We start from the raw sequence: 12,670 nt of genomic DNA, 5'->3' as shown, positions 1-12,670 counted from the left end.
CGCGACAAATACCACTGATTTTTTTATTCAGTCACTTCTTTCTGTTCTCAAATGACTCCATATATAATATTATTATTACTGTTAATTGTATTAATAACATATCTTTTAGTACTGTCTCTCTCTGAATGTTTATACTAATAAGTTTGGGTTTAGTGAATATAACCATACATAAATATGCATACTAAACTATCATTCATCTCTCTCTATTCTTTTTGTATATTATATCATTTATTGTGTTGACGTCTTTCTTTGTGTCTATTTTCTCTTTATATTTTGTTGAATGTATGTGAAATAGGTGGAAAAAAAACTGAAAATAGAAATAGAACATTAGGTATAACATCCCAAAATATAGTAATTACCATAATCAGAATTAATTACATTAATCTAATAAAACAGTGTAGTCTTACAAAAACCGAACGAGTGTTAAAAGCCGAACGGCAATAATCATACAGAAACAACGAACGCTTATACAAGCAAGAGTTCAGGGGCGAACGGTCTTACAAAACTATAACCGAACGTTCAAAATAACATTAATAAAGCTAACTACAGAAACCCGCGAGCGCTCTAAGGCTCGGCTTTAACTTCTACATCCACCAGGTTAGCGTCTTCCAAATTTTCTTCTTCTAGCACTTCTTCAAGTGACGCACCTCCATCTGCTCACATCCACACGGATGATCATTGCAAGGACAGGACGAACATACATATACAAGGCGACAACACAAGGAAAACGAAAGGGTAAGCTTAAGTAATTTAATTCATACTTCAACATATATACTAACAATTCAAATCATTCAACACATAACTCAACATAAATCATCATCCAACATATATATATATATATATATATATATATATATATAGACCGACCGTCCGGACCGTATGAATCTGTGTAGTTACAAGCGTCCTTGCACCCAAGTGGTGTAGTAACTGGGATACACCAAACAGCTGCCACTCGAGGTCAGTCCGTTCTTACGTCGCCCATGTTAACTTATGGACTAAGGACCTCCTGCCGTTCCCACACATGACATACTTCCTCTACATGAAGATAGTATTCACGGAACATCAGGATGGACTGCGAGTCTTAACTTATCCACAGTCATACTTTACCAAATTTAATATTCAATATATATCAGAGTCGTTCCTCCATGGAACGCTCGTTCAAATACCAAAATCATAATTTCACTTCTTATAGAGTTCGCACACCTTAATACTTCCTTTTATTTACATTTTCATTCTATGTTCCACTTCCATAAAAAGACGAACGTTCAATCCTCTACACAACGAGGACGAACGTGACTTTCGCGAGAATCAGTTAAATGAACCGACTCTTAGCGATATAATATAAATGATTCAGAATAATTTGGATTTAAAGACCTTAGACTAAATTCAAAAGAATAAAGATACAACAAGACGAATATTTAGTACTCTGGAAACAAGTGTTTAACCGGATCGACCGCCAGTCAATGACCGAAAGCGAATACTCATTTACTGATTATTTGAGACGAACGCTGTTTACGTACGTTCTGAAATTCAAGGGTATGGACGAACGTTCAGTATAAGACCGTACACTTCTCAGGACGAACGCTAAATATAAGACCGAGCGCTACTTAAGACGAACGCTTGGTATAAGACCGAGCGCTATTTAAAGTGTTAAGGTATTCGGTATCACTATGCTGAGCCGAACGCTCAAACATAGCATTTCAAATGGGGACGCTCGTTCTCGGACAGAATTCTTCCCAATGAAAGAATTCCACTCTAATTCATTTTCAGAGAAACCGAACGGTATATGACCGTACGATGACGAACGTATTTTATCATATGACAGGATCATTATATTCAGATTTTCATCTTCATCTAAACTTAACATTTCTCATACGATTCATGATCTTAAAATTTCCGATTCATCATTTAATTCACATACTACATAGAATTCACATTAATAAATCATACTATACAAATATCATTCATTATCTAATTCATACGTATCAAGCAACGCATACCATATTAATTCATGCATAACAGCGATCGTTCAGACATACTAAAACACAGCATACATCTCATACATTCTATTTCTATCATGCTCGCACACAATCATATACGTATGAACCAAATTATTAAGCTTCCCTTACCTGGATAGCAGTGTACTCCCAAAGAGCAAGATTTAGCGCTTCCTCTAACAACGTCCTACCCTCAGGTTTCGCTCAATAATTTCCACTTACTCTAAAACACCAGAAATCAGAATAACTCAGACCTAGAACCCATGCATGCAACCAGAACTAGGGTTCGCATGAAACCAAAAAGACGAACGCTTAGAAATGAGGACTTACCAGTTCCGTTCCAAATTCTGTTCGGATCAGAATGACGCTCACGTCTCCAGGAAAGTTTCTACGGTTCTGAAACATGATCGGAGAAGGAGATGGTGAGTTACAGTAGAGAGAAGGTGAATTGGTTCTAGAGAGAAGCTAGAGAAAATGGAGAGTTGGGTTCTGAGGAAGAAGATGAGTGGTGCAGGTGAGTGGAAGGGTTTTTCGAAAAAACATTTTGTTCAATCCACGTTCGTTCGGACGAACGTCTCCCAAGCCGACACCTGCACACCCATTCTGACTTCAGAAGCTTCCAACGTGACAAGTGGCGCTCGTGCATGCAGCGTTTAGTGCGTTTTTAATGCGTTGAACGTGTGGCGCCGTGCATTTATGGAAGCAGCCAGGTGACTCAGCAGTGCAATTAATGACAGATTAGACAGTAATTATGGTTTTAAATTTCCGAGATCTCACATTCCACCTATCTACAAAAATTTTCGACCTCGAAAATTAAAGACTCACCCGGAAATAGATTAGGGTACAAGTCCTTCATGGCGCTCTCAACTTCCCACGTTGAATCACCAGTCTTAGCGTCCTACACCATCTTCACCAAACGAACGTCCTTGCCTTTGTAGTACTTGGTGCGGCTATCTTCTATACGGACTGGATGCAGTTCCAACGTTCGGTCTGGACGAAGCTGAATGTCTTCCAACTCCAGTACATGTGATGGATTCGCTATATACTTCCGAAGTTGAGAAACGTGGAAAACGGGGTGAAGGTTTGATAGCTGAGGCGGCAATGCAAGCTCGTACGCTACTGGTCCGATCTTTCTTAGAATCTGATATGGTCCAATGAACTTGGGAGACAGCTTCTTTGGACGAACGGCTCGGCCTACACCAGTGATTGGGTTGAGTCGAAGGAACACATGATCTCCAGCAGCGAACTCCAACGGTCTTCTCCTCTTATCAGCATAAGATTTCTGCCTGCTCAAAGACGTCTTCAACCTATCCTGAATTTGCTTGACTTTCTCGGTCGTTTGCTGGATAAGCTCAGGTCCAGTTAGCACGTTCTCTCCTTCCTTGAACCAACAAAGTGGCGTTCGACATTTCCTCCCATAAAGTGCTTCAAACGGTGCCATTCCAATGCTCGCCTGGAAACTGTTGTTATACGTGAACTCGACTAGCGGCAGGACTTCATCCCAGGCGCCTAAGTGATCTAGGACGCACGTCCTCAGTAAGTCTTCAAGCGTCTGGATTGTTCTCTCAGATTGGCCGTCCGTCTGAGGGTGATAGGCTGAACTCATTTGCAACTTACTATCGAGCTCGCTTTGAAGTGACTGCCAAAACCGTGAAGTGAACCTTGTGTCTCGGTCGGAAATAATGCTCGAAGGTACTCCATGCAGACGAACGATCTCCTTAATATATAACTTAGCCAAATTTGCCATTGACATCTTCAAGTTTACGGCCAGGAAGTGGGCGCTCTTCGTTAGTCTATCCACGATCACCCAAATAGAGTCATGATTCCTGACCGTTCGTGGTAGATGAGTCACGAAGTCCATGGATATGCTATCCCACTTCCATTCGGGAATTTCCAACTGTTGAAGTAATCCGCCAGGTCTTTGGTACTCCGCCTTCGCTCGTTGACAGGTTAGACAGGATGCCACAAAACGAGCGACATCACTCTTCAATCCAGGCCACCATAATGATTTCCGGAGGTCTTGATACATCTTAGTCATGCCAGGGTGCATGCTAAGACGGCTGTGATGACCTTCCTCCAGAATAATTCTCTTCAGCTTGCCATCATTCGGAACGCACGTTCTACCCAGGTAACGCAACATGCCGTCCGTTCCCGTATTGAACCCCTTAGCTTGATCCGTACCGAGCGCGCTTAAAATCTTCACCAGCTCTTCATCCTCACGTTGCTTCATTCTAATCCGATCAAACACATCGCTAGATATTCTAGGGTTACAGCACTTGATGCTGCTCGGCTCTAACTCAAACTGTAACCTTAAATCTCTGAAACTCTCCACTAAACTCAGCTCGCGCACCATCATGGACGACACATGCACCACTTTTCTGCTTAGAGCGTCCGCTACCACGTTCGCCTTTACTGGATGATAGAGTAGCTCGAAATCATAATCCTTCAAGAACTCAAGCCACCTCCTCTGCCTCATATTCAACTCCTTCTGATCAAAGAGGTACTTGAGACTCTTGTGATCACCGAAAACTTGGAACGTGGATCCGTACAAGAAATGCCTCCAAATCTTCAGAGCAAAAACGATCGCTGCCAACTCCAGGTCGTGCGTTGGGTAATTCCTTTCGTGAATCCTCAACTGACGAGACGCATAAGCTACCGCTCACTTCTCTTGCATCAAAACACAACCCAAACCTTGGTGAGAAGCGTCGCAATATACTTCGAAAGGTTTAGACGCGTCTGGAATAACTAACACTGGAGCGCTCGTCAATTTCACTTTCAACTCCTGGAAACTGGTCTCACAACGATCGGTCCAAGCGAACGGTTGGTCTTTACGAGTCAACTGAGTTAGCGGCGCCACTATCTTAGCAAAACCTTCAATGAAACGTCTGTAGTAGCCCGCCAGTCCAACAAAACTACACACCTCAGTGACCGAACGCAGACTCTCCCAATCCAGTACCGCTCGCACTTTCGCTGGATCTACCGAGATGCCTCCAGCCGACACCACATGACCCAAAAACTGAATCTCCTTCATCCAGAATTCACACTTAGACAACTTGGCATATAACTCATTCTCCCGCAACACTCCAAGTACAAGTCTAAGATGCTCTTCATGCTCGTCTTCGTTCTTGGAATAGATGAGAATATCATCTATGAAGACGACCACAAACTTATCCAAATAAGGCCTGAATATGCGGTTCATATACTCCATGAACACGGCTGGAGCGTTCGTTACTCCAAATGGCATTACCACGTATTCATAATGCCCGTAGCGAGACCTGAACGCTGTCTTCTGGATGTCGTCTTCCTTAACCCTGATTTGATGATACTCGGATCTCAAATCAATCTTTGAGAACACTGCAGCCCCATGCAATTGATCCAGCAGGTCATCTATCCTTGGCAATGGGTACTTGTTCTTGATGGTCAGCTTATTCAATTGCCTGTAGTCTATACATAACCGAGAGCTGTCATCCTTCTTCCTTACCAACAGCACGGGCGCTCCCCAAGGTGATACGCTCGGCCTAATGAATTTCTTCTCTATCAACTCTTCAATTTGCTCCTTGAGTTCAGCTAACTCCGCAGGAGACATCCGATATGGCTGAACCGAGATAGGAGCCGCTGTCGTCACCAAATCAATGGTGAACTCCACTTCACGATGAGGGGGAAGTCCAGGTATCTCTTCCGGGAAGACGTCCGCAAACTCATCCACAACCGATCGTCCATTGCTGCCACTAGTGGACGATCGTCCCAAATTCTCATTCCTAACTTCTCCGTCTTCATGCGTCATAATGAGAAAACAGCTGGCGCCCTCCATAACATCTTCTTTCAACTGACCGAGCATCACTGACAGAACTTATTCTTCTTCACCAGGAAAGACTAATTCCTTTTCCCCACAATCAATAAGAATGCGATTGGTAGCCAACAATCCATTCCTAGAATCACTTCTAAATCCTTTAAAGGCAAACAGATCAAGTTCACCTTATAACTACGCCCCTCAACCACAATAGGACATCTATTGCATACGGTAGACGTCCTAATCTCTCTAGCCGCTGGGGTTGACACCACCAGGTCGAACTGCATATCTCTCTCAACTACGCCCAGTTTCTCAACACACGCCTTCGAGATGAAGGAATGAGTTGCCCCCGAATCAAACAGCACACGGCAAGGTATTCCATACAGCAAGCATTCACCGGTTATAAGGTTACCTGAGTTCGCTGCCTCAGCGCTCGTTATAGCATACACACGCCCACTCGCTTGGGCTCGTCCTCCTCTTGGCTGATTCCTCCCAGCATTCGGCGGCCTCATCACTGCACGTCCGCTCATATTGCACTCGTGATCCAAGTGTCCGTTCCTTCCGCAACGGCTGCAGTGCTTTCCTCCCACCAGTTGAGGGCATGAAGACCTATAATGCGGTCCTCCACACCGAAAGCAAACTACACTTCCCTGTCCAGACTGTCCGACTGGGACTACTGCTTGAGATCCGCTCGTCTGAGAAGGCTGGTTTGGACGAGCGTAAGGAGGTCTCCTCTGAACAGCTCCTCCCTTGGACACGATCGGTCCCCTACTCACTTGTTGCTGCCTCTTCAGTCGTTCCGCCTCTGTCATATTCTTCTCCAAAACCTTGGCTCGCTCAACCATAGCAGGAAATGACCGGATGCACAAACTGGAAATCAAGACCTTCAAATCACTCCGCAGGCCGTTCTCAAATTTCCTGCACTGCCACTCCTCACTGGTGGCCATCGTATTGAATCTCAGGAGGTGCTTGAATGTGTTGGTATACTCCGACACCGACTTCGCTCCTTGCGCTAGTTGAAGAAACTCGACTTCCTTAGCGTAACGAACGCTATCTGGGAAGTATTCCTCATAAAATTTGCCTCGGAAAACCGCCTAGGTGATGGGATTCTGAGCGTCCGTTAAGATGGCTTTCATGCTCGTCCACCAGTGGCTAGCTTCACCAGTCAGCAAGTACTCTGTAAAAGCCAAGCGGCTTTCATCTGGACACCTCTTAGCATTGTAAATACGCTCCATGTCTCTCAGCCACTGGTCCGCCTCATCAGGAAGGCACTTTCCCAAAATATAGTAATTACCATAATCAGAATTAATTACATTAATCTAATAAAACAGTGCAGTCTTACAAAAACCGAACGAGTGTTAAAAGCCGAACGGCAATAATCATACAGAAACAACGAACGCTTATACAAGCAAGAGTTCAGGGGCGAACGGTCTTACAAAACTATAACCGAACGTTCAAAATAACATTAATAAAGCTAACTACAGAAACCCGCGAGCGCTCTAAGGCTCGGCTTTAACTTCTACATCCACCAGGTTAGCGTCTTCCAAATTTTCTTCTTCTAGCACTTCTTCAAGTGACGCACCTCCATCTGCTCACATCCACACGGATGATCATTGCAAGGACAGGACGAACATACATATACAAGGCGACAACACAAGGAAAACGAAAGGGTAAGCTTAAGTAATTTAATTCATACTTCAACATATATACTAACAATTCAAATCATTCAACACATAACTCAACATAAATCATCATCCAACATATATATATATATATATATATATATATATATATAGACCGACCGTCCGGACCGTATGAATCTGTGTAGTTACAAGCGTCCTTGCACCCAAGTGGTGTAGTAACTGGGATACACCAAACAGCTGCCACTCGAGGTCAGTCCGTTCTTACGTCGCCCATGTTAACTTATGGACTAAGGACCTCCTGCCGTTCCCACACATGACATACTTCCTCTACATGAAGATAGTATTCACGGAACATCAGGATGGACTGCGAGTCTTAACTTATCCACAGTCATACTTTACCAAATTTAATATTCAATATATATCAGAGTCGTTCCTCCATGGAACGCTCGTTCAAATACCAAAATCATAATTTCACTTCTTATAGAGTTCGCACACCTTAATACTTCCTTTTATTTACATTTTCATTCTATGTTCCACTTCCATAAAAAGACGAACGTTCAATCCTCTACACAACGAGGACGAACGTGACTTTCGCGAGAATCAGTTAAATGAACCGACTCTTAGCGATATAATATAAATGATTCAGAATAATTTGGATTTAAAGACCTTAGACTAAATTCAAAAGAATAAAGATACAACAAGACGAATATTTAGTACTCTGGAAACAAGTGTTTAACCGGATCGACCGCTAGTCAATGACCGAAAGCGAATACTCATTTACTGATTATTTGAGACGAACGCTGTTTACGTACGTTCTGAAATTCAAGGGTATGGACGAGCGTTCAGTATAAGACCGTACACTTCTCAGGACGAACGCTAAATATAAGACCGAGCGCTATTTAGGACGAACGCTCAGTGTAAGACCGAGCGCTACTTAAGACGAACGCTTGGTATAAGACCGAGCGCTATTTAAAGTGTTAAGGTATTCGGTATCACTATGCTGAGCCGAACGCTCAAACATAGCATTTCAAATGGGGACGCTCGTTCTCGGACAAAATTCTTCCCAATGAAAGAATTCCACTCTAATTCATTTTCAGAGAAACCGAACGGTATATGACCGTACGATGACGAACGTATTTTATCATATGACAGGATCATTATATTCAGATTTTCATCTTCATCTAAACTTAACATTTCTCATACGATTCATGATCTTAAAATTTCCGATTCATCATTTAATTCACATACTATATAGAATTCACATTAATAAATCATACTATACAAATATCATTCATTATCTAATTCATACGTATCAAGCAACGCATACCATATTAATTCATGCATAACAGCGATCGTTCAGACATACTAAAACACAGCATACATCTCATACATTCTATTTCTATCATGCTCGCACACAATCATATACGTATGAACCAAATTATTAAGCTTCCCTTACCTGGATAGCAGTGTACTCCCAAAGAGCAAGATTTAGCGCTTCCTCTAACAACGTCCTACCCTCAGGTTTCGCTCAATAATTTCCACTTACTCTAAAACACCAGAAATCAGAATAACTCAGACCTAGAACCCATGCATGCAACCAGAACTAGGGTTCGCATGAAACCAAAAAGACGAACGCTTAGAAATGAGGACTTACCAGTTCCGTTCCAAATTCTGTTCGGATCAGAATGACGCTCACGTCTCCAGGAACGTTTCTACGGTTCTGAAACGTGATCGGAGAAGGAGATGGTGAGTTACAGTAGAGAGAAGGTGAATTGGTTCTAGAGAGAAGCTAGAGAAAATGGAGAGTTGGGTTCTGAGGAAGAAGATGAGTGGTGCAGGTGAGTGGAAGGGTTTTTCGAAAAAACATTTTGTTCAATCCACGTTCGTTCGGACGAACGTCTCCCAAGCCGACACCTGCACACCCATTCTGACTTCAGAAGCTTCCAACGTGACAAGTGGCGCTCGTGAATGCAGCGTTTAGTGCGTTTTTAATGCGCTGAACGTGTGGCGCGGTGCATTTATGGAGCAACCAGGTGACTCAGCAGTGCAATTAATGACAGATTAGACAGTAATTATGGTTTTAAATTTCCGAGATCTCACATTAGGTGTGTTTGTAGAGGAGAGCAATTGAAAGGTCTGAGAGAGTACATTTTGCTTTCATATTTCAAACAAAGAAAAACAATATCAATTATCAATATACAATAAAATAAAGGTCGTTTTTTAATTAAAAACAATTAATCATTATTTACTTTTTTTTATTATCCTTCTTAAATAAAACGTTCCTAATTTTCTTTTCTAATTTATCATTTTTAAGTGTTAAGACATATCATATGGGTAGTCTTTAAGAACTTACCTAAATCATTGCAAAATATCTCTTTGACATTAATTGATGTTTTTCATTCTCGTTTTTTTAATGGTATTTTTGCAATATCTCTTTGACATTAATTGATATTTTTCATTCTCGTTTTTTTTTAATGGTATTTTTTATGATATAGAAAATATTGTCTTAAAGATCATGTTCTAGTTTCAACTCACGCTTTTGTTTAGAATAACACAACTCTTTTTCATATATATATATATATATATATATATATATATATATATATATATATATATATATATATATATATATATATATATATATATATATATATATATTGCTTTTTATAACTCCCTTAAATGTTTTTCTTTTAAAACTTTATTAAAGAATCATAATGCACTAAATGAAGTGAAAAAGGAAAGAATTGATTCTAATATTTCTAAAATAATTTTCATAATTTTAATAGATTTATAATTTAATAATCATTATATTATAAACTTTTATAATAAAGTCATTCTATAAATTACATAAGCTAATATCAAATTAAAATAATTTAACATTCGCTAATTTGATTTATGCAATGATTTGTAAATTTAACATGAAATTTTAAGTGCATATTACACATTGAACTTATTAATTTATTATCTTTCATTAAATTAAGTTAGAAGATTGAATCATAATTGTTGCAAGTTATCCAACAGCAAGATTTATTCCATGTATAACAAAACATTTAACATAACTTTAATTAAAATTGTAATAAATGTCCTTAATGTTCCTTCATAGATTCTATAGCCATCTTTTCAACATGGATAATGAATGCCTTGGGTGGTAAATCTTTAATTGACACATTCGCTTTCATTAAGTTTTGTATCAATATGCTCTTTTACTTTTTTTTATTTCCTCTTTAATAGATAAATATTTTAAATTCATGTGTTTTGCTCCTTTCGAGTATTTATCAATTTTAGAAAATAAAATAATTATAAAATTATCACAATAAATTCTCATCAATTTTGTTGTAATATCAACAATACTAAATCCTATAGTAAAGTTTGCAACTACAATACTTGAACAGTAGCATCAAGCATGCCACAAATACAGTCTTTATGGTAGAAATGATAATCACGAACTTTTTTGCAGTTTTTTTATTATCCAAAAGAAAAATGTATTTACATGGATTTCTTTGAGTCCACACATCCAACAAAATCTGAATATAGTAGTCAATCAGCTTAAAGTTATCTGACATTTTATATGTAAGCATGTAATCTTTTATACCTTGTAAATGTTTAAGAATTTTCTTTGCTACTTTCTAGTATTCTATTTTAGGATTGCTTTCAAATTAAAATTCCATAGTAGAGTTAATATTTGGTTTCGTACAAGCTTAAGCATACATCAAACTCCTAACCACTAATATATAAGGAATATATTTTATTTTATTTTGTTTCAAGTCATTTATGGGACATTACATTTGATTAAATTTGTCACCTTTTTTATATTGGAATAGTCCTTGCAAACCACTTTTCTATTATGAATCTCTCTGATACCTACTAATTTATGAATTTTGAGATAATCTCAACCATCCATGTGATCTTTCACATAATATTTCTATTCTTATCACATTCAATGTCTCACTCATATATTTCATTTCAAAATTAACATACCAAAATTAATAGACCACAATCCCAACAATCCATGTGATTTTTTTACTTAAATTCCAACCACAGACCACAAGCTTTTCAGTGAAATTATACCCTTAAATAACCATATAAACCATACGAAACGCAATATATATTATTAAACAATAAATAAATCTATCAATTAATTTATTATTTTTTACCAACAAAAAATTCACACAAAACTTAATTTATTTTATTTATTATTTTTCCTAGGTCTTTCATTCTTTATAAATGATATGACTCTATTTAAACTTAGCTTCAACACTTTCTTCTTTGAGATTGAGATGAATGTTTAATTGTAAGGAACTTATCCATATTAGTCTTTAATGTTCATATTTTTCACTAAACTATATATTACATTTAAATTGGGGTTAAATATTTTTTTCTACTCGAACTATTAAACAATTTTGATTTTAGTTTTTCTTTCAAAGTTTGCTCTAGTTATGTACTCATCCTTTCAAAATTCATGGAATCATTTTTTAATGACTAACAACATTAGTGTTTTCTTTGTCGTGACAAATGGTAATCCATGTCAGCATTTTGGTTGTGACACATGAAAATTTATTTAATCAAAAAATACTTTTTCTTTTTCACTTCATCTTCTTCTTCTTTCTGAAGCCAGGACACCCATATCAACTCTCCATTTTCTTTAGCAACACCACCCTCCATGACCCACACAGAACTGAAAATAAAGACAAATTATAACACCATAACTATAGTTGTAGACTGAAGTCGTAGATTCAAACCTTGATCTGGAATCAAATTGTTTTAATTAGATGGTTGTATGTAACAATCAAAGGATATTGCTGGGAGATTATACTCTACAGTAGGGTCCACACATTTCAAGCATTGTTAGACCTACAAAAGGTGTCGAGATGAAGTCGATGTTACTCTCTCTAATAACCACAAACCAATTTGTTGGATTAGACCAAGAAGATCTTTTCAATCACTTGGCCAACGTTCTATGAACTGTGTGGAACACTTGGGACAAATTCTAATGATGAAGAAGTTGTGTACCTCAGGCTGTTTCCATTTTCACTTATAGGAAACATTGAGATATGGTTACAATCTCACCAAAATCAAAGCTTAACAAGTTGGGAAGATATAGAAAGAGAGTTTCTGGCCAAATTCTTCCCACCATCTAAATATGTTAGTGCCAAGGTTTCCATTGCAACCTTCTCCCAAGGAGTGGAAAAAAATTTATGTGAAGCATGGGAGAGGTACAAAACCTTGCTTAAAAAATATCC

This window comes from Vigna angularis, chromosome 1 (genome assembly GCF_016808095.1).
Source record: "Vigna angularis cultivar LongXiaoDou No.4 chromosome 1, ASM1680809v1, whole genome shotgun sequence".
Classification (NCBI taxonomy): Eukaryota; Viridiplantae; Streptophyta; class Magnoliopsida; order Fabales; family Fabaceae; genus Vigna; species Vigna angularis.
This window is presented reverse-complemented; position numbering follows the sequence as displayed.